Below are 26,024 nucleotides of genomic sequence, written 5' to 3'. Positions count from 1 at the left end.
GAGGTCTAGAGGGCCACATATGCTCCCTCCAGGCCTGCCTGAAGTCCTCCACCTTGTCATAAGAGGAAAGTCTGGAAACTGGAAACAGAAATGCAGAGGTTGTCATGATATACTTGAGCAACAAATGACCCCCTCACCCCTCCTCTTCGAGTCAAGGTGCATAGTGTCCAAGGCCAACCATGGTATTTTGGCACCTGAGGCAGAAAAAGCCACAAACTTCTCTCCCCAGCAGTAAAAATACAATGGCAAGTGATAACTGACAATTGGGTGCCTTTGCAGAGCACCCAGAGTCTGTTGCCCAAGGCTACTGTCTCACTCTGCCCACTGATGGGGCCAGTGCTACCTATTACATTCAGGAAAAAAGGAAGGTTTTTCAAATGGGCTTGTTTAGATGTTGCACGTTGCCACCATAGGGAGATAAGACTGCAAACCTGTCTTAAACATTTTCACAAAACAGCATTTCTCTTTCTCGTCAGCTGGATCCTGTGCAATGGCTCCTATAATTGCAGTTATAAAACTGTAATCCTCCTCAGAGTGAATGTGGTGTTTAGATTTGGGAGTTGGAGGTGGGTGGAGAGGAGAATTACACCGCGTGCTAGACAGCAAATAGCTGAAGATAAAACACAAAGCCTGCAAAAAATGAAAGATGAATGTGAGATGCCTACAAGCTCTCCGGGGTCTTTTAAGAACTGCCAATGCTGAGAGAAAAGTACTGCTCGTGATTAACGTATTCCTGAAAAGTTATTCAGCACCTCTCTCGCCTTTCTATATTTATTTGACACAACCTTCCCTCAAGGATTCCTACTACTGAATTCTAACCCAAGACATAATTTATCTAAGACATCTGAAGCCTAACCCCAGATATAATTTATTTATGACATCACAGAATCATAGAGTTGGAAGGGTCCCAAGGGTCATCTAGTCCAGCCCCCTACATACATGGCTGTTCTGGAGGAAGCCTTGTTGCAGCGGAGGAAATGAAACCCTCAAAGAGGAAAAACACCAAAGACAACAACCAGCTAGATTAAGGATTTAAGTGCAATACAAAATTAGAAGAATCTTTTTTTAAAAAAAAATGCTAAGAAGTAGTACACAGGATAGCTAAGAACCATTTGGCCTGTCTGACAACCCACAGATATTTCAATTCTTGACTAATAGCAATTCAATTTTGGAAGTCCAGAAAATCCAGTGATGTCTAATGTCAATAATGGCTGGCTTCCGGGCCTATTTCCATAAGATCTGAATTAGGAGCCCAACCAAATGTGAATTTCGAATCCCCGCAATGGGGTGAGCTCCCGTTGTTCAGTCCCTGCTCCTGCCAACCTAGCAGTTCGAAAGCACAAAGCGTAAGTAGATAAATAGGTACTGCCCTGGCGGGAAGGTAAACAGCATTTCCATGCGCTGCTCTGGTTCACCAGAAGCTGCTTAGTCATGCTGGGCACATGACCCAGAAGCTGTATGCCAGCTCCCTCAGCCAGTAAAGCAAGATGAGAACCACAACCCCAGAGTCGTCTGTGACTGGACCTAATGGTCAGGGGTCCCTTTACCTTTACCTTGTAGTCTTTACAAGTTATTTGCATGTTAATAGTGTGATGGAGTGACTGGAATGTTGGGACCAAGACCTGGGAGACCAGGGTTGAAATTCCCACTTGGCCATGAAGCTCAGTAGGTGACCTTGGGCCTGTCATCAATTGTCAGACAAACCTACCTCTCTTTTTTTTATTATTTAAATATTTATTAAAATTTTTCAATTTAATACAAAAGAAAAAGCAACAGACAAAAAAAAGCAAAAATACACAATTAAAACAAACAAAACAAAACAAGTATAGTTCCCATTTCTTATTTCCATTACCTTATATCCCGGACCTCCTCTCACCTCCCCCTTTTGTATTCCAATTCAGATTCTTAATTCAGCAAATCCTTATTATAACTTAATATAACTTATTTTAGCTTATTGTTCAGCTTTTACATTACAGCTGGTAACCTGGTAACCATTTAATTTCAGTCCAACATCATTTTAACATTCATTAATTTTGCAGTATTTCTGTAAATAGTCTTTAAATTTATTCCAATCCTCTTCCACCGACTCTTTTCCCTGGTCTCGGATTCTGCCGGTCATTTCTGCCAATCCCATATAATCGATCAGCTTCATCTGCCATTCCTCCAGAGTGGGTAAATCTTGTGTCTTCCAATATTTTGCGATAAGAATTCTTGCTGCCGTTGTTGCGTACATGAGAAATGTTCTATCCTTCTTTGGCACCAATTGGCCAACCATGCCCAGGAGAAAGGCCTCTGGTTTTTTCAAGAAGGTGTACTTAAGTACCTTTTTCAACTCATTATAAATCATTTCCCAGAAGGCCTTAATCCTTGGGCACGTCCACCAAAGCTGAAATAATGTACCTTCAGTCTCTTTACATTTCCAGCATTTATTATCAGGCAAATGATAATTTTTTGCAAGCTTGACTGGGGTCATGTACCACCTATAAATCATTTTCATAATATTCTCTCTTAAGGCATTACATGCCGTAAATTTCAAACCGGTGGTCCATAACTGTTCCCAGTCAGCAAACATAATGTTATGTCCAAGATCCTGTGCCCACTTAATCATAACAGACTTCACCGTTTCATCCTGAGTGTTCCATTTCAGCAGCAAGTTATACATCTTTGACGAAACAGACAAACCTACCTCACAGGGTTCTTGTGAGGATAATATGAAAGTTGGGAGAGCCATGCACACTGTCTGGAGCTCCTTGGAGGAAAGGTGGGCTATAAATGCCATAATCAACATAACTGAATGACTAAATGAATGAATTCACAACTGTGGCATCAAGCCTGTAATTTCCCACTGCTGGTAATCGTATCAAGCTCTTCAGGTAGGGCTGGATAGCTCAGTTGGCTGGAGCGTGGTTTTGATAATGCCAATGTTGCAGGTTCGACAGCTGCATATTTCTGCATTGCAGTGGGGTTAAATTAGATGATCCTCCAACTGATTCTATGAAAAGGTAGCAAACATCCAAAATCTGTAATATTAATGACACATTCACATATCAGTAGTTTTAAGATAAGAACTCTTGTGAAAAAGGAGCCTCTGCCCCCCCTCAAATAGGGCCTTCCACAAGACTATTTATTTATTCAATGTTCTTCAAATAATCTGGCCAATGGGACGTAGTCCAAACAGTTCGAGGGACCTATTTATGCCCATGCCCATGACCCAGAGCTTCCTCTTTCGACGTGTGCATTTGGAACACCCGCCCACCTCTCCCTACTTTTAGGGCTTTGCACTTGACCTTGCTGTGCCGTCATGTGCCGTCTGTCATTGGGACAGGGGCATGGCGGGAATTTACCCCACTTGGCTGATTGGTTGTTGCCATTTGGGTTTTGCCTGCCATGTAGCAAAATGTCACAACTTGTAAGGTTGTGGATAGGCCCTGGTTCAGGTGATAGGGATGGGAGAACGCTCTCGCCATCCCTATGTGAAGGGTATTCCGTTAAAGAAATCCAGGGACTCGATGGTATGGTCAACCCCTGAGAGGGGGTTGTGCCCGTGCCTGAGTCCAGGGGGGCATTTGGGTGGCGGAGTTAGCCCGTTCCTGGCTTTCCGCTTATCCAGGTGTTCACCCTTGGCTGACCTATGCTGGAACCCTGGATCAGCGCTACCTGCATGGCAGGGAGCTAGTTGAACCAGAGCCTATGCAACCAGTCACTTTCTGTAATCAGTAAAGTTGTGACATAAATTCTGCCAAAAACCAAAATTTGAGTCATGTGTGAATTTATTTAGGGGGGGAGGTTTCTGGGTCTGAACACACAATTAAAATGTTATTTGCCTAAAGCCAAAATGACGCCAGGGTAGGTCCCTGCCACCATGAATGTCCTCCACAAACCTGGCTGTCATCCATCATATTTCTGAGGACTTTAGCAATCCTTTTTGATTGATATTAGACCCATTTCTGTGGAGGTCAGTTTACTACAAAGCTATCTGGCTAGCCACCCGTGGGAAAAACGGTTGATCATAGGTTATAAAACGCAGCACAAACAGGACAGTACATTCATGCCCCCGCAAAAGCCGTTTGATTGCAACTGTTTGCCTCTATGAAGATCAAGGACGGTTTAGGCTTCCGCTCATCTACAAAATAGATCAAACAATCCTGAGCATGTGCCCACAGAAAAGAGAGAGGGAAACCGTTGTAGGTCTCGGAAATTCAGTGCAAAATAAAAGTATTAACTATGAAAAGATTCTCCAGCAGTTCAGAAGGATGTGAGCGATGCCTTTCTGACCGGTTTTTGTGTTCAGAGGTTTTTCATTGCATTTGTCCTTCAACCCGGCGCTTTAAGAATCAATTCAAATTCTTGAATGTCAAATATCGACATTCCAGGGCCAGCAATAACTGTTCTAACTTAGCCACAGCTCCTGAACTGTTGAATGCAATGACATGAGAGGAAAGGGAGGGTTTTCATTTTCATGCGCCTTTCTATTTTTATATCTGTGGAATTGTTTCCAACCGGACTGTCACTGGGCAATCTTTACACTGCACAATGTTGTCAAAGGATCTGCCAGTCCTTTTGTTTGCAGCACACTATAATCCAGGAGGTTTTTCAGACAGCCTTCATTTAATATGTAGGCTAATGTATTATAGCCATTTAGAGGGGGGAAACCAGTGGTGCAAGAAGGCAGGACTTGCGGACAGATATACAGGGTCCCCCCAAAAAACATGAGCAGAAGGGCCCCTCAATCTGGCAACGAAATAATACACATTGCCATTTAAAGAGTGTAGGCAGTGTGAAAACATTTAGGTCAGAAGACTGGGGAAAGCTTTGCATTGATTCCCCTCAAAACGCAGCAGCAGCAGCAGCAGCAATAACAAAAATTTTATTATTTATACTCCATCCATCTGGCTGGGTTGACCCAGCCACTCTGAGCGGCTTCCAACACATATAAAAACAGGATACAACAGCAAACATGAAAAACCTCCCAATACACGGCTACCTTCAAATGTCCTCTAAAAGTTGTATAGTTATTTATCTCCTTGACATCTGCTGGGAGGTGCATTCCACAGGAAGGGTGCCACCACCGAGAAGGCATACCTCCAACATTTCTCTGATGAAAATAGGGACATCCCATTCCACAATGATAATTTTACTATTTATTATCAACACATCTTACTAGGTTGCCCCAGTCCAGACTGGTAGGACACAGAGGAATGGTGGGAGGAACCAACTGGGGAACCACCAAAAGAAGAAGGCTCAGAGCCTGGGAATTGGTGGTGGGAAACAATGGGTGGTCAGAGGGGGAAGACTGGGAAGAGGATGTGTCAGAAGCTGGAGAGGTGACAGGGTTTAGTGAGCAGGAAGAGTCTGTGGCAGAGAGATGTTCAGAATCAGAAGCTGAAGCAGGAGAGGAGGGAGGCCAAAGGCAGAGATGGGTCTGGTTGGTGACCTCCCTCCCCTTTGGTTTCTCAGAACCAGAAGTGGCATGAAAAGGGCAGAGGAGAGGTTGGCATCAGGCAGGCACACTCTCTGATTACTTGGGGGAAAGCCCTGGAGAAGAGGGAACTTAGATGGATGTGGGGAGGTGGGAGCTTTCCGTCTTGGCAACTAATCCATGGGGAATGAGCTGCTGTGCTCCTTAGGCCTGACTGTGATGGCCTGGGAATCTGACTCAGAGGCTGAACCGGAGGAATCCCAGCCTGCACAGGAGTCCCCGCCTCCAGGGCCGGCTGAACTGGGGCAGGGCCTTGGATCTGAAGCGCCTGCACCTGTGCCGGATCCTCAGGAGCAGGCACCAGGTGATTCCACTCTAGCTCCAGAGGTGATTAACGACACAGTGCCTACAGGTGCACCTCTCCCGGCCCTGCCAGAGGAAGGTGAGTCTCCCCCTGGGTCCAGTAACTCCCCAGCCTCTCCTGAACTGCAGAGGCTTAGGGCAGAGAGGCGGAGGGAACTGGTTTCTCCCAGGAGGAGTGCTCACCTTAAGGCCAGGAGAGGCGGGTCTCCTGGGGGCCGGGACCGCCCCTGGCCTCAGAGAAGATAAAGGCCAGTCAGCCCAGTCCCAGGTTGCGGGAGCAACGTCATTGAGTACCTGCTCCTGCTCCTGCCCGGACCCAGACCTGACCTTCCAGTGTTCCTGTCCCCACCCGGCTTCCTGCTTCGGACCTCGCCCCGCTCCTTCTGAACTGTTTCCAGGCTAGTGACCCAGGACCGGACTTTGACTACGCCAACGGTAACCTTCCCCCGGGACCAGCACACTGACATTCCACCAAGTCTGTACTTGCTAATAAAGAGTTTAGCTCCAACTTGCACAGTGTTTACTGCCGGCTCGACAACTACCCTAGGTGAGAGATGGTGTGAGGCCCTTGGATGTCTGAATGCATCCAAACTACCTGAATCCCAACTACTGGTATAATGTTGTCTATATTCGGTTAAAGGGCCTCAATACAATAGAGAAGGAGGAGACATTTTAATTAGATCTTAGATAACGATGAATAGTAAATAATCTACTTAGCCTTTCCCTGCCCGGCTCTGACAGCTTCATGAATAGATTCAGATCTGGAAATGCTTTCTCATCACAAATACGTTGAATAGGCAGGTGACATACTGCTTGATCCCAGAGCTCCTTGTGAGTCATGTGATTCGTGCATGGTGCCTTGGCTGACAATGAAAGCTTTCCAATTGATCCCAGTATCAAACTGGCTTGTGTTACAAGGGGCCTGGTGGAATCATTCAAAAAATAAAAAATAAAATAACTAAACCTCCTTACCTTTCAAAGGGTTGGGAAACTTCAGGCCTGGGGGACAATTTTATACCTAGCCTGTGACCTGGATTTTGGTTCTGCTCAACTGATTTCATAGTATCTTGGCAAGAATCCTACAAATGAAATCTGATTTCAAAAGGGTGGTTTGGAATTGTTCCACCTCAACCAGTTCTTAATGATGATGGTGGTGGTGAGAAGAGCAAAGTTCATGTTGTTGCCACTTGGTGGCAGCCTATCAATAGCTTTCTGTATATTCAAATGATGCTCTTGTTCAACAAACTCATAACTGCTGGATTCTTGTGGTGTGCGTGCGTTTGTGTGTGTAGAAATAGCAGACTTTAATAGTATACCTCTGAAGTTCATTGACACGTGAGCTATAGGAAATCTTCAGAATTAGGAAAAAAAAATGGCATCTGAACAGAACATATACCGCTCAGTAAAACATGAATGTTACACCAAACCTCTCTGTAGTCAGAAGAGAGTATCCAGCACAGTAGTCCTTGCATTATGAAACACTCTCCCAGCAGCAGTGAGGCAGATACCAACACTGTGCGGATTTTGGCGTGCTGTGAAGACGTTTTGATTTCAGCGAGCATTTTAGAAATGCTAATTTTGGGTTAGTCGTGCTTAATGCTCTGACATTTTATCTACGGCGCGTGCCATTCTGTCTTTTGCACATCGTTCTGCTCTCACAGTGGCCAAGTGGATGCCTAGGGGAAGCCCACTATAGCATTCTGGTTCTGCTGCTTCAGACTCCCTTAATGGAGACCTACGTTGCAAGTAAATAGTAAATAGTGGGATATGTCTGAGCTATGAACTGAGTCCAACTGGGCATACAGCCCTAGAAATAAAATCGTACTGGTTCATACGAAAGCTTCCTTAACCCCTTCACTTCAAAATAATATATATATGAAAGTTGGTGCAAATGTTCTCAGATCCATGTAGAGTAATTTGTGGATGAATCCGAGTTCCCTTCTCCCTCCAGAAGGGAAAAATAACTGAAGAGTAGGCATATGGTATGTCTTTAATGTGATTGGCAGCCCACTGAGGGTAGAGATGGATAAATCTGTCAACTCAGTTGCTCTACTTCAAGCTCATCACATTTGCACATCAAGTTGCGATTCTTTTTCAGTAAGTCCTCATGAAAAGTCATCTGCATTTTTAGTGTCCTTGTCTCCTAATATGCACATTGTTGCAAGCAATTTTCCTTAATAAAATGCATTCCTGTATGCTCTTTTGGCTAACATATGCATTTATAGACACACCCTCCCCTGATACACACATTTTGGACAGTTTTTAAAAAATAAATAGAGGAACAGCTTTCCACTATTTTGAAAAAGTCCATCTTGGTTCAAGTGTTGTTTTGGGAGCAATATAGACTAGCACTGTAATGCAAAGTATTTTCACCTGCAAAGTGCACTTGAGCAGTTTCTCATGACACAATTATTAAAATGTATATTAAAATGTGTTTGGGCAACTACAAATCAGGGAAGCTCATATTAAGATGCAAATCAAAGCAAGTTTGTGCCCCATCCCTAACTGAGGGTAATTCTGAAATGGCTGAGTATAATTCCCTTAGGATCCTATATCCTGAATATAGGAAGGATATTAACCAATTAAAAACAGACACATGGTGCGTGCCAAATTATTCTACTCCTATTCCTACAATGCAGGGGGTTAGACTACATGATCCTTGGGGTCCCTTTCAACTCTACAATTCTATTATACTATTGTCTGCATTGACTTTGCTTAGTAAAGTGATGCCCTTAAAGAAGAGATGTACTGAAATGGACCTGGACCTAAATCAAAATTTATCGGCATCTAAGCTTGCATCATGGATGGAAAACCATCTCTTTTGCTCTTTATCAGATGCCAGCAATGGCATTATAGTTCTGAAGGCTACTGAAAGCTTTTTGTTATGAGGTCCAGAACATTTGTGTACATTGGTTCAGATCTGGAGGTCCAAAGGAGCAACATGCTTCCACTGACTTTACCTATGTGGCATGTTGGCCAAGCATGTAGGCTACCTTCTCCTGTCATAGCAAGAAAGCAAAGGCTGGCATTGGTTTGTGAGCTCCATTGTTGGATAACTGTAATGTCCCAATCTTCATTGTATCATTAGCAGTAACGGAGGCAAATCTATGGGGTTAATTGCCTTCCTGGGAGTATTGACAGCCCCCCAGGCTGCAGCAGCCATGGTGCTAAATTACTTTATGCTGTAAAAATATTGTCAGAATTAAGTATTAGCACAGTCACTCTGGCCAAAACTTTTGATGACTTTTGGAGGACTGATCCAGCCCACTATTTAAATAGCAAAATGAAATGTGACGTTCAAAACTGACATGTAATCAGCCTTCCTATTTCATGCTGTTGCTATCAGTTTCCTTGTTGCACTGACATTCCAAGAAGAGCTTTTGCTGCCTCAGAAATGTCAGTCATCATCAGAGCTTGTTTTATTTTCACCGTAGGTGGTATTTTATCCACAAATAGTCTTATTTCCTTCAAAGAAACCCATCACCCCCAACTCAGGTCAACATTACTAATCTGGTGACACAATTGGGTTCCCAAACTGTGGCTAATAAGTCATTTTACAAATTTTTATTGTTTTTCAGTTGGGGAGAAATTGGGATTCTCCTCCTGCTTCTACAATGAGAGCTAATGTGCTGCCCCCTCCCCTCGCAGAGCTACAATTCCCAGAACTTACTGGGAAGAGGGATCTACTGTTAACCACTCTGGGAATTGTAGTTCTGTGAGGGGAATGGGGGGGGTGTCTCCTAACAACTCTCAGCACCCGTAGCAAACTGCACTTCCCAGGATTCTTTGAGGGAAAGCCTTGACTGTTCAAAGTGGTACAATGCTGCTTTGAATGTACAGTGCAGATGGGCCTCTAGTTAGACCAGGGGTCAGCAGGGGGCCTGTCCACACCTTGTGGGGGGGGCAGACTATATTTTTTTGGGTGGGAAAGGACAAATTCCTATGCCCCACAAATAACCCAGAGATGCATTTTAAATAAAAGCACATATTCTGTTGTTGTTGTTTAGTCGTTTAGTCGTGTCCGACTCTTCATGACCCCATGGACCAGAGCACGACAGGCACTCCTGTCTTCCACTGCCTCCCGCAGTTTGGTCAAACTCATGTTTGTAGCTTCAAGAACACTGTCCAACCATCTCGTCCTTTGTCGTCCCCTTCTCCTTGTGCCCTCAATCTTTCCCAACATCAGGGTTTTTTCCAGGGAGTCTTCTCTTCTCAGAAGGTGGCCAAAGTACTGGAGCCTCAGCTTCAGGATCTGTCCTTCCAGTGAGCACCCAGGGCTGATTTCCTTGCACACTTTTTACTCATGTAAAAACACCACGCAGGCCCCACAAATAACCCAGAGATGCATTTTAAATAAAAGGACACATTCTACTCATGTAAAAACATGCTGATTCATGGACTGTCCACGGGCCAGATTTAGAAGGAGATTGAACTGGATCTGGCCCCCAGGCCTTAGTTTGCCTACCCATGAGTTAGATCCTACCTGAAGGACAGCTTTCGAAGAATATTGTAGACAATCTGGAATAAGTTCCAAGGATGGCCGAGCAGTATGGAAAACAAGTTGTAGCAGGAAACATTGAAGAAACTGGGTAAGTTTTGCCTGGAGAAGAGCAGACTGAAGGGGTATATTGTACAGATATCTGAAGGGCTGTCCCATAACAGCCCACAAGTCATGGCTTGGTCTCAAGTGCTTAAATTACAGGAAGGTAAATTTTTGGAGCAACTTTTAGGAGCAACTTCATAATGGTAAGAAAAGTTAGACAGTGAAACTCTCCCTGGAGGTTTTCAATCAGAGACTACTGGGGATGCTCTGGATTTTCAGAGACTAAGGCTTAATCCAGACCATTTAATCCAGACCTGCCTTTGGATTAATAGACAGTATTGAGAATGCTCTGGGTTTTATCTTTGGATTTTCAACACTGAGCAGAGAGTTGGTGATTTACTCTACGATTCTATGAAAAAAGTTGGGGATTTGGGTGTGTGATAATATAAAAATGTGCTGCAGACATCCGTAACCCTGAAGAGGCAACAGACATACACCAGCACACTGGCCTATGAACATAGACCAATCTTAATTGAGTTTTGACCCAGTTTGAACAGCATTCTATGAAATGAGAAATGAATGAAGGAGAGGAGCCTTGTGCAGGAAATATATTGCATGAATCAGCCAACCAGAAATACCCCTTCCCATATTGCTAAGGAGAATATACAACAGGTGCCTCAGTTCATAGACATTGTTTCATTTGGAGGGGAATAATTTAAACCATTATTTAAAAGATAAACTTGGAAAGCCTTGGGAACAAATATAATCGCAGAGATGATATCCTTTAGAAAATGCACCTATGAGAGTTTGCAAGAAGCAATTAGACCATTTACAGGTGAAGTTGCAAACAGTATGTAAAACAAAGCTTAATTAAAAACACTGAAATTCTTTTTCCCCCTTTTAAAGCCTCTGTGGGTCAAATCCCAATTTACTTGGGAAATTAAATATGATAAACTGGACCTTGATATGAAAATCTGCCTTATGGGTTCCCTTTTGCAATGTCTTTGCCATCTGGCAGGAAGAATACTTCATCATGAAACATTCATTATGTTTTTTTCCGGCAGCACCTTGAACCCCATTGTGCGAAGCATTGTGCAAGCACAGGGAAAGGGCAAAGCCGTGTTTTGCTCACACACTGACCAAGTTCAATCATATTATTTATTTCCAAAGAAAATGCAAGCATGTGAGAGTCACAGTTTAGATGGAATTGGAAAGGAGACAGAGCTCCCTAATAAGGCTAATAAGAATAAACCATTATATTTTGAGTGAGGTTCTCAAAAAACCAGGATCTATTATCAGCTACCACTTATATTGCAGTGTCCTAGCAAATGTACAAAAATCAAGTCATTACCTCTTCCCAGATGGAGCTGCCGGGTAGGAATGGATGGATCCATCAGTTGCATGCTTGTTCATTCATAGGTTTGCTCTATCTCATTTCTGCATTAATCTGTTGGGTTTTTTTATTTTTAAAAAAGGTCATATGAAAATCCATGTTTTAATACCTAATTAAATAGGCATTATATCTCAGTGTACAGATTTCTGAAAATATTTTATCCTAAACTGAGCATAATCTTATGGAGCAACTGGTTGAACTCTTTTTTTAAAAAAAAAAAAATACTGCTGTCAGAGCTGCCTCTAGGTCCCAGCTCACAGAGGACCAACGCTAGGCTGTAGTTATGTACAAAAGTCTTTATTGAGGTTCAGTTTCCATTTCAAAGCCGTAGCGCTCAGCTCTACGTCTTAAAGCCTAGACCGGCGAAGTACCGTCTGAGTCTCCTCCCCTATGACACCAGTTTAAGATCCTAGCCCGGCTCCACCTTTTACGCTGCTCTCTCCTCCTCTGGGTCCTCCTGCCCGCTGGGGCATTGCCCTTTCTGGACTCTTCCGACGCTGAGTCGCTTAGCTCCTCCCCCTCCCTCCGGCGGGCTTTAGGACCCGGTTCCCAATCCTCATTCTCTGCTGTCCCGCGCTCCTGTACATTTGAACTTGCCTCTCGCGCCAACCCAGTGACCTTCCTCCTGACCGTTACACTACTTCTGTCACTGCTTCCCTCTTCCGGTACACTGGCCGGATCTGACCTCCCCTCCGTTGTCTGACTCTCCGATGGAGGTGTGGTCAGCCCTGCCTTATCTTCTCTCCCTGGTGGGGAATGCACTGGCCCTGATCCTTGGGACTCTTCCCCCCCCACTCTGCTCTGGTGGGGAAGCTGGTCCTGATTTCCAACTACTGCTCTGGGAGTCCCTGCTGTCCCCTTGCTCCTGGGACGTTCCCCTTGGGAACCCCCTACCCCTGGCCACTGGCGCCCCCTTCTGTGAATCTTCCGATTCGCTGGAGAGACTCATGGAATCCCTCGGTTTATTGTCCTCTTCTCCTATGCTCCCCTCGGATTCCTCCCCCTCGCTCTCCATCTCCTCTCCTCCCTGTGCCTCTGCTCCTGAACCCCTGACAACTGCCTTTTCTGAAGGAGCTCAGGGTGGAATGATGAGGTTCCTGCATCTCTCCCATGAAGTTGGGTGAAAGCATGTGATAAGAGCAAATTTGTGGAAGGCAGACCTTTTCTCAGTTCTGTGAATACTACTCAAGAAGTGTAGGCTGCTTTTCCCATTTTACTAATGGGGGAATTAAGGCAGAAGGAGATTTGCCCAAAGATTTTACCTCCCCCTGGGTTTAAAGATGTGTTTGCAATGCTACAAGAGGAGGTGGAAGGAGGTGGACTACTGGTCAGAAATGACAAGAAGTTCAGCATAGAAGAAACTAGTAAGATGGCTGGTTTGGATCGTGGCTCCATTGTGTTGTTTAGTCGTTTAGTCGTGTCCGACTCTTCGTGACCCCATGGACCAGAGCACACCAAGCACTCCTGTCTTCCACTGCCTCCCGCAGTTTGGTCAAACTCATGCTGGTAGCTTCGAGAACACTGTCCAACCATCTTGTCCTCTCTCGTCCCCTTCTCCTTGTGCCCTCCATCTTTCCCAACATCAGGGTCTTTTCCAGGGAGTCTTCTCTTCTCATGAGGTGGTCAAAGTATTGGAGTCTCAGCTTCATGATCTGTCCTTCCAGTGAGCACTCAGGGCTGATTTCCTTCAGAATGGATAGGTTTGATCTTCTTGTAGTCCATGGGACTCTCAAGAGTCTCCACCAGCACCATAATTCAAAAGCATCAATTCTTCGGTGATCAGCCTTCTTTATGGCCCAGCTCTCACTTCCATACATCACTACTGGGAAAACCATAGCTTTAACTATATGGACCTTTCTTGGCAAGGTGGTGTCTCTGCTTTTTAAGATGCTGATGGCTCCATTAGTAATAGCAAAAGTGAGCATTGAACTTGGGATTCTCAGAAGCAAGCTTCAATTTCCTTGCTGTTGTGTGTTGTGTTCTCTTGAGTTCAAGCAGCAGGCTTTGTGCTGGGAGGTTTTTGCTGCTTTCAGATTGTTATAGCACCGGCAGTGTGTTCAGGTATCATTTGGTTCAGGTTATGCCACATAAAGTCAGCCATGCATCCTGGCTCTATGCTGACTGATGGAAGCAACATTGTGAGATGCAAAACGTCTGTATGCACTCATTTTGGTATTTTCTGTACCAACGTTATGAACGGTGAGCATCTCTTTGGGCTGCTAACAATTCATGGCAAAGTCAGAACAATATTGGCCCGTTCATTCATGAGACGTCAAGGCTGATAAGGAGAATCAAGGACACGGAGCAGAACAGCCTAGAAGAGGTGAGGAGCCAAATCAAATCAATGAGTTTCTACTGAATTCCAACAGATAAGTCACTCCTAGCAACTAAGTAGGCAACCTATTGGTATCTTTGCTCTCTATCTTAATAAACTCCCCCCTTGAAATGGCACCTTACACAGCACAGCAGCTTGAGGCAGGGGCGTAGCGTGGGTTTCCGGCACCCAGGGCGGGGCAAATGTTGCAAGCCTTGGTGGACTGGGCAATGGTCAGTCCCTTTGCTGGCCAGCATCTAATCAAGGGTATCTCTTCTTCCAAACAAGCCCCAACCTGGGAGCAGAGATAAGGCAGAGAAACGTGAAGCCAGGAGCACCGCTGTGTTGCCTCGCCCTCCTGTCCTTGCAGCAAGGCACTCTAGGCAATGCATGTGGCTCTGGCAGTGCTTTCCCGCCTTCTTCTCCCTCCTTCCTCAGTGGGCACCCCCCCTTTCCTCTTGGCTGGCCCAGACGCGGGGTGTGTACAGAACGGCCCTTTGGCAGCCACAAGGAGAAGGAGGAGGTGCCGCTGCCCCAGCCCTGAAGGTTCAGCCTGGGCATGGCTTACCTCCTTGCAGCTCCAGCCTTAATGAGGGAGCCTGTTGTGAGGGCACCTGGGTCTGCCCCCTCAGAAATCTGTGCATCTTGGCCCCCCATGCTAGTCAGGAGCTCATCCTACTCTCAAGTAGGACCCTGGCAGAGACACATGCCCGACTGGCATGTTCCCTCCCTCCTGGTTGATCGTTTGGGAGCTTCAAAAGCTTTCTTCTGCCCGAGCATCACAGCGACCAATGCCAAAAGACATCGGCACACTTAGGGATCCACAGAGTCTTTGCAGCTTGCGTAACAGACCTCAGCAACTCAGCATTTTGACTAATCTACTTTATTTACATATAAACACACACGGAGCACTGCAACATGGCTCTCTCTCTAGCATCAGACAGCAAAGAGAAAAAACAAAGGACAATAGTCCCACTTCACGGAACACAGTAATACAAACATCCTGTCTCCGTCACTTCCCACTCTATGGGGTCAAAACATATACCATTTATGTGATAGACAAAAATCCCATGACTGCAATCACGGAGCAGGAATTCTAACAGCTACGCCACTGGCTTGAGGTTCCACCTTTCACTACTAATCAAAAAACTGAATTCATACTATATGGGATCAACTCTAGAACTGTCTCTGTATACTCAACAGAGACTTACATAACTCTAACTGATTCCTCAGGAGTAGAGAATTTGCTTTGCATTCAGAAGGTCCCAGATTTGATCTCTGGCATCTCCATGTGTGGCTAGAAGAGACTCCTGCCTGAAAACAGGGCTGACAATGCTCAGCTAGATGGACCAATGATCTGACTCAGTATAGGGCATGTTCCTAGAATGGTGTAGTGATTAGTGTGTTGGGAGGCCAGGATTCATATCACACTCAGCCATCATTCACCAGGTGACCATGGGCCAGTCACTGTCTCTCAGCCTAACCTACCTCACAGGGTAGTTGTGAAGATGAGAGGGGGATGGGAAGAACGATGTGTCCCACACTGAGCTCCTTGGAAGAAAGGTGGGATAGAAATGAAATGATAAATAAAATGAGATAATCTGGTGCCAGAAGCAAATCACCCACTCTAGGCCGGGTGCAGTAGAAAGTGAATTACTTCTATAAGTATCTATTCACTCACAGGTTTATTAGTCAACCCGAATAAAGCTGGTTGAATACTACCTTGTTCTGCGTTACTAACGTACAAATGTTGCTGGCTTAATTTATAACTCGGTGGTGAAATGAATAGTTAATTTGAGGGGAAATGGCTTCATACTTTTTTGCTTATTTGCAGTCTCCAAAATCTCTTGCTTGTAATTCCCTAGTGAGACTGCAAAGCTTCAGAAAGAACTCTAATTGCATCTGATGCTGGAGGTTGAGGTTGAGCAAGAAGTCTTCCATCATCTGATTTTAAGGAAACGAGGTTCTGTCCTCTACTACCCTCTTTTTCACTGAAGTGATATTTTTGCTTTTTCTGGTTTTACATCTATGCAGTAGATCTCACTCTCCCATTTTGAAGGCTCTCTTAGGACTTATCCAAACCTATTTGTCCCAGCGCTTTCCTCCCGGGAAACCCGATCTTTAGCACTGAATCTGAACCATAATTGCTATTTGTTCTATCGCTAAATAGAGCATTTTCCGGGGGAAGAGTTGGCGCAAAGGCAAAACCGCTCAGACTCGTGCCTCGAAAGCATAAGACAAGCAGAAAACCGTTCTGCCCCGTGTTTTCTAGGCATGTTGATAACAATACCTGTTATCAACAACAGAGAGTGACTTGTAACCTGTTTACGGAGTATTCATACCGATTAGTTTTCAGGAAGGTTAGACCACATTTGGCTATTCAATAAGCGTTAATTCTCATTTGTTTGCGTGAGGTTAGAATACATTGTATTAAAGCACATGTTATCCTACATCTCCCAGTGGATTTCCCCATCAATTTCCTTATCACAAAAAGTCCTATATTTGGGGGAAAGTGGGCTTTTTTTGACTGATTAAAAGGTAAAGGTAAAGGACCCCTGACAGTTAAGTTCAGTCACAAATGACTCTGGGGTTGCGGCTTTCATCTCGCTTTACAAGCCGAGGGAGCCGACGTTAGTACGCAGACAGTTTCTTCCGGGTCATGTGGCTAGCATGACTAAGCCACTTCTGGCGAATCAGAGCAGTGCCCGGAAACGCCATTTACCTTCCACCATAGCAGTACCTATTTATCAACTTGCACTGGCGTGCTTTAGAACTGCTAGGGTGGCAGGAGCTGGGACCAAGCAACAGGAGCTCACCCCGTCACGAGGATTCGAACCGCTAACCTTCCAATCGGCAAGCCCAAAAGGCTCAGTGGTTTAGACCCCAGTGCCACCTGTGTCCCCGCACAAAAAAACCACAATGTCCTTCGAGCTGGAAATGAACCAGTGATTATTTAATTTTTATGCCACTTAACTGGTGCCAAACGTATTGCTCTGCTTTCCTTTGGACCATATGAGGGAGACCAAAGGTGTATGTGTGCCTTGTTATTTGGGCAGCCCAGGACCTTAATACACACTGCCCAGGTTGGCGCATCAGTGCTGATAACACAGCTGTTTGACTTCATCCCCCCAATAGTACTCCTTTGTCTCTTGAGACAGACGGATGCCAACCACCACCACCTAATATATTAAAAATATCTCTAAACTATGTACAGAAAACTGAAGCAACAACAGACAACTTAAATAAAATATTACAATACACTTACATATACAGTTACATGTGTCAGAAGGACAATGAATTGCTATTGATTTTAGTTTATTGGCCTAGGAAGGCCTGGGCAGGCCGGGTCGTGGTGGAGCCAGTGTGGTGTAGTGGTTAAGAGCGATACTCGTAATCTGGGGAACCGAGTTCGCGTCTCCACTCCTCCACATGCAGCTGCTGGGTGACCTTGGGCCAGTCACACTTCTCTGAAGTCTCTTAGCCCCACTCACCTCACAGAGTGTTTGTTGTGGGGGAGGAAGGGAAAGGAGAATGTTAGCCACCTTGAGACTCCTTAAAGGGAGTGAAAGGCGGGATATCAAATCCAAACTCTCCTTCTTCGTCCTCTTATATACCTGTTGGGATTGATAAGGCATCTGACCCTCACCTGAATCTCATAGCTCTCCTGTAGCTGCCTCTGATTAGTTATCATTTAACTCTTGGGGAAAATAATTAGCATCACACGTCATGTGCATGGAAGTTGCCAAACCAATTAACCAACTAGAGGGATTAATGTTAATAGCACCAGTTCTACTATAACTTGATATTGCTGGATAGTTCTGATGAACTATCCAAAGGATTTTTAGTTTGCTTTCTGTTGCCACCCTGGAACTTTTCTTTATTAGTGCCACTTTGTTTTGTATGATTCCTTGCAAATGAAGGAAAACAATTTTTCTGCTTGTATATGTTGATGATATAATTTTGGCTACTGAGGACAAACTAGATTGTACAAAAACAAGGTTGAGTGCAGGCCTGACCAGGACATAGCCGTCCTGACTGTGACAAAGGTGATCTGTGTGCTTGCTTGCTTGCTTAACAGCTGTTGGGAACTTCAAGGTCCCTGCTCTCCCTTCGTATGGTCTTTGTACTGGACCTGGAGACTCCAACAGAGAGCATTCCATGTCAAGAATGGCCACTCAAATGACAGGGCAGGAGCTACATGGAGCAGGGCCTTTTCACTGGTGGTGCCCATTGTATGCCTTGCTCTTCCCAAACCTGCTTTCTTTTGGCCTGTATTTTGGAGTTTTATAATTTAGGAAGACTTTGGATGAACTGGTTGACAAGTCTTATCAGTTGCTGACGTATGGATGGATTTTATTTGCTGCTATTCTGGGCTTCTGGTGCACCAGGATTTACACCAGTGTAATAGGATGCCAGAAGGGATACAATTTATGAGCTTTCTCCATTATCTGCACAGCAGGGGGTGTTCAGTCAACAATGCAAAGGCTGAGCTGAAGCATTCCCTGCTGGTTACCTGCTTTTGATGGGCAGACCCAAGGTGAATGGTACTTCCTCAGGCTGCCCACAGCTGTGTCCCATTCAGCTCTCCACACCCAGTTCCAGGTTCCAGATTCAGGTAGGTAGCCATGTTGGTCTGACGCAGTCAAAATAAAAATTAAAAAATTGTCCAGTAGCATCTTAGAGACCAACTAAGTTTGTTCTGGGTATAAGCTTTCGTGTGCATGCACACTTCTTCAGATTATATTACCCATGATCTCTAAGGTGCTACTGGACAATTTTTAATTTTTTTATATTTAAATAATATGCCAGTGTAAGGTAAAGGTAAAGGGACCCCTGACCATTAGGTCCAGTCGTGGCCGACTCTGGGGTTGTGGTGCTCATCTCGCTTTATTGGCCAAGGGAGCCGGCGTACAGCTTCTGGGTCATGTGACCAGCATGACTAAGCCGCTTCTGGCGAACCAGAGCAGCGCACGGAAACGCCGTTTACCTTCCCCTGGAGTGGTACCTATTTATCTACTTGCACTTTGATGTGCTTTCGAACTGCTAGGTTGGCAGGAGCAGGGACCGAGCAACAGGAGCTCACCCCGTCGTGGGGATTTGAACCGCCGACCTGGGCTCTGGTAACCTTAACTCACAGCGAAGTTTTTAAACTTCTTCCAATCTTCTTCCACCTGCTCTTCTCCTTGATCTTGTATTCTGCCAGTCATTTCTGCCATTTCCATGTAGTCCATTACTTACATCTGCCATTCTTCCAAGGTGGGTAGATCTTGTGTCTTCTAATGCTTTGCAACAAGAATTCTTGCTGCTGCTGTGTCATACAAAAAGAAAGTTCTATCCTTCTTTGGCACCAATTGGCCGACCATGCCCAGAAGAAAGGCCTCTGGTTTCTTCAGGAAAGTATATTTAAATACCTTTTTCATTTCATTATATATCATCTCCCAGAAAGCCTTGATCCTTGGGCATGTCCACCAAAGGTGAAAGAATGTACCTTCAGTTTCTTTACATTTCCAGCATTTATTATCGGGCAAATGGTAAATTTTTGCAAGCTTGACTGGGGTCATGTACCACCTATACATCATTTTCATAATATTCTCCCTTAAGGCATTACATGCCGTAAATTTAATTCCAGTGGTCCATAACTGTTCCCAGTCAGCAAACATAATGTTATGTCCAACATCTTGTGCCCATTTAATCATAGTAGATTTTACTGTCTCATCCACAGTATTCCATTTCAACAGCAGGTTATACATTCTTGATAATATCTTAGCATTTGGTTGTAACAATTCAGTTTCTAATTTTGATTTTTCCACCTGGAAGCCAATCTTTTTATCTAAATTATAGGCCTCTCTTACTTGAAAATAATGTAACCAATCTCGCACCTTGTCTTTGAGTTTTTCACAACTCTGCAATTTCAGTTTATCACCCTCCTGCTCCAAAATTTCCCAGTACCTTGACCAGTTGGTCATGTTAAGTCTTTTCATGGCCTTTGCCTCCATTGGCGATAACTCTGGTTTCTCTTCAGATCGTATAAATCTTTCGCCTTTCTGTGGGACTCTCTCCACTGCCCTACCATGACCGAGAGCTCTACCTCCTCATCTTCAGAGGAAGAGGCCATGGATTCAGAGGAGGAGAATATGCCATCTGGACCAGTCTTTGAGATCCCAGCCTCCTCAGAAGTTCCAGCACCAGAAGAGCCCCTACACTGCTAGTATCTTTCTGGTCTGAAGCATTCATGATGCCATCTTCAGACTCCAAGGATCCAAAGCTATCTTCTCCCAGGTGCTGAGGGGAATAATAATTTGTGTATGCACTATCAGTGTGAGAAACACATCATTAGAGATCTGAAACCTGACACTTTTGTTTGTTGGTCTTCCATATATGTCACATCACATTCTTGCCAAGATAATACCTGCTCTAGCACTATTTCCACATCCTGGAAGAGAAAAGAGAGTTTTGTGTGTCTCCCCGTGGAAAATGAAAAGCTGTGGAGAATGAAACCAGTCCAACATAGCCATTATGAGTACACTTTCTACCACAGAACATCTTTTGTGACTTTGTTGCTATTATGAAGTATAAAGAAGAAACGGAAGAAGATGATCTATAATGGCAAATAGGGTGCTGTCCCACCAACTGCAGTCTTTTAACTTATATTGGGCAAAAGATCACAAGTCTTTTAATCAGCATATAAACAGTAGTTCCCAAGCTGGTGTTCTTGAGCCTTGTGGGTTTGGACCACAATTCCCATTGTTCTTAGACAGCTTAGCCACTGCACTAGGCATGGAAAGATCTCCTGTGCTACCTGATGGGCGAGATCAGTGACCAACTAACGCACCAGGGGGCCTCATGCATACATGGTGAGATCTAGCAGCAATCTGCAAACTCTGGTGAAGTCTCGGGGGAGGATCAGTTCCACAGAACTGTTTATGGAGCCAGACTCTTGGGCCAGCAACTCTTCTCAAAGCAGGCCTTTCAGGAAGGTGAGGGGGATGGTTAATGGCTGATTCTAATTCTGATCCCCTCCGCAGTGTGTAGATGACTTGCTGAGAAACTCATCTCCCTGTGTTGTTTGGAAGTTCATAAGTCACAAATCACCAAGCCTGGTGAGGGTATCAGTGTGTCATCTGAAGAATGTCAGAAGTGCAACTCTATTACGTTAAGGGGAAATTAACTTGCCCATTTATATTAGGCAGCTAGTTCAAAGCACAGAGGATAGAAATGTGTTCAGTGAACCACAACTTCTGAGATGCATTACATAATCCTCTATGGACCGTATATCACAATTGTAAGGAGGAGAATACTGAAAACACACAGGCAGCATGAGCAGAGGCTTAAGAAAAAATAGCAGAATGTTAATCACAAATTTGGCATGCATAGGACTTTAAATTACCTGGGTCATTATAACCTTGTTTCTTCCATCCAGTATCACAAGGGACTTTTAAGTGAATGGTTTGTGGTGATGATGGTGCTCTGATTATTTCTGGCAGAAAAAGAAGAAGCAGTGAGCTGCTTTTGCCTCTGATGAAGCTGCCTGTTGGTTGGGACTTTGGGACGATTGGCTTATTGAAGACTGCAGGTACTTATGCTAAGAATAAAAGAAAAATGAGGTGTGCTTTCAAAGTCAGTAGATACCCTCTCAGTACTCACAAAAGTCTATACCCTGCTTAGTGTGCGAATTGTACAAGCATGTCATCATGGTCTGGATTTATGGCTCAATGCTTAGGACAAGAATGGGGAACATGAGCCCCCCCCCCGATGTTGATGGATTCCCAACTCCCACCAGCCCAAGCTGGCATGGCCAATGCTTTTTAGGCATGGTATTAATTCTTTGCAAATGGGAATCAATAGCAGACAATTGGGTTGTGAAACGTTCACCAGCCAGGCAATTATTTGTTCGTTCATTCATTCATGAAAGCATTTCTAACCTGCCTATCAGGTGAAAAAACTGCCAGAAGGACTTAGCAAAGGTAAAGGGACCGCTGACCGTTAGGTCCAGTCGTGGATGACTCTGGGGTTGCGGCGCTCATCTCGCTTTATTGGCCGAGGGAGCCAGCATACAGCATGACTAAGTCGCTTCTGGCGAACCAGAGCAGCGCACAGAAATGCCATTTACCTTCCTGCCGGAGTGGTACTTATTTATCTACTTGCATGTTGACGTGCTTTCGAGCTGCTAGGTTGGCAGGAGCAGGGACTGAGCAACGGGAGTTCACCCCGTCGTGGGGATTCGAACCGCCGACCTTCTGATCGGCAAGTCCTAGGCTCTGTGGTTTAACCCACAGCACCACCTGCGCCCCTAAGCTTTGGTGTATTCCAACTCAAATTAAGCCCCATTCCTGGCTATAGTGCAGAACCAGAGTTCCACAGATCACAACAAGCAGAGGGGGCTCAAGACAGGTAGAGCTTTTCCATCTAGGGTGACATTTCATCAAGCTTCTCAAAATGCATTAATATATGGATAGGGAACCTGTGGCCTTTTGAGGTGTTGCTGGACTTCAACTCCCATCATCCCTGACCATTGGCTGGCATTGATGGAAAAAGGAGCCTCAATCGCACCATCAAAGCCGCAAAGTTCCTGCATTAATGCTTCTATGGAGAACTCCGATTCCAGCCATGTATGGCATTTTGTTTTGTTTTGTTTTGTTTTTTGCAGCTGGCAAGCCCTGCTGTAATTTCAGAGATGTTATTATTACGGACTACAGTGTAATGGAATGTTTCGGTGATTTTGTTCCATGGTAGTTTGCGGAGAATTCGATTGTGTGCTGTCATTAGGCGTGCAGTGCAAGGGTGGAGAAACTCCTTGCAAAGGACCCAAGGCACAGGCGTGCTCTGCATAAATGTGTGTTGCTTTCTTACTTTATATCCGATGATTGATAAGGCGAATCACAACACCGCCTTTGTGTTTGCGTACCACGCCTATTCCATGCACCTACAGCCAGCTCATGAACAACTGATTCACAAATTATAGTCCCTCGCTGGCACTCTGCCACGGCAATAGTATAGAAACAATTTATTGCTGTGTCTTTTCCAATCTTGTAACAAAACCAGGCATAGCAAGAAGCTTGTCCAACTCATGTTGAAAGTAATTGGGCCTTTGCCACTGATTTTGTTTAACCAGAGCAAGGTGGGAAACAGCGCTGATCTTATTTAGTTTGCCTCCTCCTGGTGAAATATTTTGTGTGGGTGGGTGTTGCATCATGTCATCTTATTGTGCACTTTCTCTCACCTGCTGGCTGCTGTGATGGTCATAATTCCTAATGCTGTACAGCTGGCAGAGAGGGAAAAAGCAAGCTGGTCGTCATAAAGTGACGACCTATGAATGGTTATGTTTTCTTACTAGTGAGCTGCCGAAGCTTCCTAAGGCTGTTATAGGGGTTGTTTTGTTTTAAATGGTACAATGTATTTATATTATTGTTTTTAAAATTATCGTTTCTTGGAAACCATCAGGGAACAAGCCGCTAACAAGTCTAATAAATAATAATAGTAAGCGTTACCAGTGGGAAGGTAAACGGCGTTTCTGTGCACTGCTCTGGTTCACCAAAAGTGGCTTAGTCATGCTGGCCACATGACCTGGAAGCTGTACGCCGGCTCCCTTGGCCAATAAAGCGAGATGAGCGCCGCAACCCCAGAGTCGGCCAACTGGACCTAATGGTCAGGGGTCCCTTTACCTTATAACTACAAAATGGAAGTGGGGTGGGGTGGGGTGGGGTGGGGAGAAACAGCTCCATCACCTGTGCTGCCTGGTGTGTGCCCTGTAAGGCTTAGGCGGTAGCTCATTCCTCTGGCAGAGACTCCCTTCCTCCTTGACTTCCATAGGATTGCTCTCCCTGAAATCTGCACAGACTGAATGCTTTTATTATTCAGAGAAAGGCTGCAGAAATCTTCTCTCTCTGCCAGTACACTGCCCAGATGTGAAATAAATATTTGCAGCTTCTTGACATTTGCCCAAATTCCATTTTACCATTCAAATTCTTAATGACAGGTTTGTAAGTGCAATTTGCATTATGAATGTGACATTTTGTTTCTAACTCCCCGCACTTTCTAGATTAAGGGGCCTGTCATTTTTAAAAAAGAAAAATAGAAATTAGCTGGTGCCGAATATGAAATAAGCTGTCAAATACTAAATAGTTGTAGGGGTGGGTACCAGCCATAAAATTTGGGAAGCAGCCTGATCTGTTTCAGAGCCACTCATATCTTTCCATCTCAGCTTGTTATTTGGGACTGAATCAGAACAGATAAAAATGAAACTCTGTTCTCCCCCAACCCTTTCACTATACCAGGGAACCTAAAAATGATAACAGTTCCGCCCGCTCTTTGTAGAAGCATACATTTGCAAGCATTGGAGCCCCTCCAAAACTGAGTAGGCCTGTGATTTTAGGCAGATATATTCAGGGGTTTTCATACATGCCCTCGTTAAAGTTTGGGGTTTTTAAAAAACTGTTTTATTTTCTGCAAGATTTGGATATAATTTGCAGGCATACTCATTCTTTATGAAGAGGCAAAGCCTGCCAGATTTTTTAAAGGCAGTGTAGGTAATGAGAGAGTTGGAGGCTTAGATTCTACCCTTTAGCTCGTTATTGGGCTTACTTTCATTTTCCTACCCAGTTGTGTATTAACCTGTTTCTTCGCCTGACTTGGGACTCAGCTACATTGGCAAAGAAAAAGAGCTTTATATGCATTGAATATGCATTATAACACTGTGGCAGCAGATGGCGCTGTGGAGTTCCGTTTTTGCCAACCTGATTTCTCATACAAAGTTTACAACGTGTTTAACTGAAATGCTACTTTGATGTGTCTAGAATAGATCCAGCCATAGCTGTCAACTTTCAGATTTGAAAATAAGGGATCAGCAGCCTCAAAAATAAGGGATCAGCAGCCTCACCTGTCCCGGGGACAGTCTACGGGATATCTAACAATCCGGGATAGCAGCGGGAAGCAGCGGGAAACAGTGCTGGAATAAGGGAATTTCCCGCAAAAAAGGGAAGGTTGACAGCTATGGATCCAGCCTTGGTTGTGAAACTGGATATCCACTGTTAAGTTCTTATTTAATATAAGATAGCGGTACTATTACTTAACTAACTAGCTAATTAATTCATAAACATGTCTATATACATTTAGTCATTAAAAAATCAGAGCGATTTATTACAATCATACATAGAACCATATAGTAAATCATACAGTAAAAACATAAAAACAAATCAGAGATCAATTAACTATTACAGAAGGATGTTTTCTCATTTGCCAGCATAAACTTGGCAGTATAGGAAAGTTTCCAGCCTGGTACTTAAAGGTTAAACAGCTAATAAAACTGTCCTAACAGTTTGCTGTAAGATATTACTGGGTTGAATCAGCTTCTTTATTTTAAATGTCAAGCACTATAACAATACCAAGTATTATTGTTGTTCATTGCGATGACAAACCTAGACAGCATCTTAAAAAGCAGAGACATCACCTTGCTGACAAAGGTCCGTATAGTTAAAGCTATGGTTTTCCCAGTAGTGATGTATGGAAGTGAGAGCTGGACCGTAAAGAAGGCTGATCGCCGAAGAATTGATGCTTTTGAATTATGGTGCTGGAGGAGACTCTTGAGAGTCCCATGGACTGCAAGAAGATCAAACCTATCCATTCTGAAGGAAATCAGCCCTGAGTGGTCACTGGAAGGACAGATCCTGAAGCTGAGGCTCCAATACTTTGGCCACCTCATGAGAAGAGAAGACTCCCTGGAAAAGACCCTGATGTTGGGAAAGATCGAGGGCACAAGGAGAAGGGGACGACAGGACGGTTGGACAGTGTTCTTGAAGCTACCAGCATGAGTTTGACCAAACTGCGGGAGGCAGTGGAAGACAGGAGTGCCTGGCGTGCTCTGGTCCATGGGGTCATGAAGAGTCGGACACGACTAAACGACTAAACAACAACAACAACAACAACAACAGTATATTTTTGGTACCACTGCTGAGTGACTTCCAACAGAATATAAAGTAAGTATTCTGTCAATAGA

The 26,024-nt window shown here is 44.5% G+C and overlaps 1 protein-coding gene across 3 annotated transcripts in view; it reads left to right on the top strand.

Annotated features, from left to right (window-relative positions):
* CPNE4 (copine 4) overlaps positions 1-26,024 on the top strand; it is a 274,129-nt gene that overhangs the window by 9,753 nt on the left and 238,352 nt on the right. The window contains exon 1 of one of the 3 annotated variants that reach the window (XM_079947326.1): positions 25,908-26,004. The exons of the other annotated variants lie outside the window; for them this stretch is intronic. The gene's annotated coding sequence lies outside the window, so the exon portion shown is untranslated. Of the gene's footprint in view, positions 1-25,907; positions 26,005-26,024 lie in introns of those variants that run through there. 3 annotated transcript variants of the gene reach the window in all.

This window comes from Podarcis cretensis (assembly GCF_951804945.1).
Source record: "Podarcis cretensis genome assembly, chromosome: 12".
NCBI lineage: Eukaryota > Metazoa > Chordata > Lepidosauria > Squamata > Lacertidae > Podarcis > Podarcis cretensis.
Note: the sequence above shows the minus strand (reverse complement) of the source record. Positions and strands in the feature narration are given on the sequence as shown.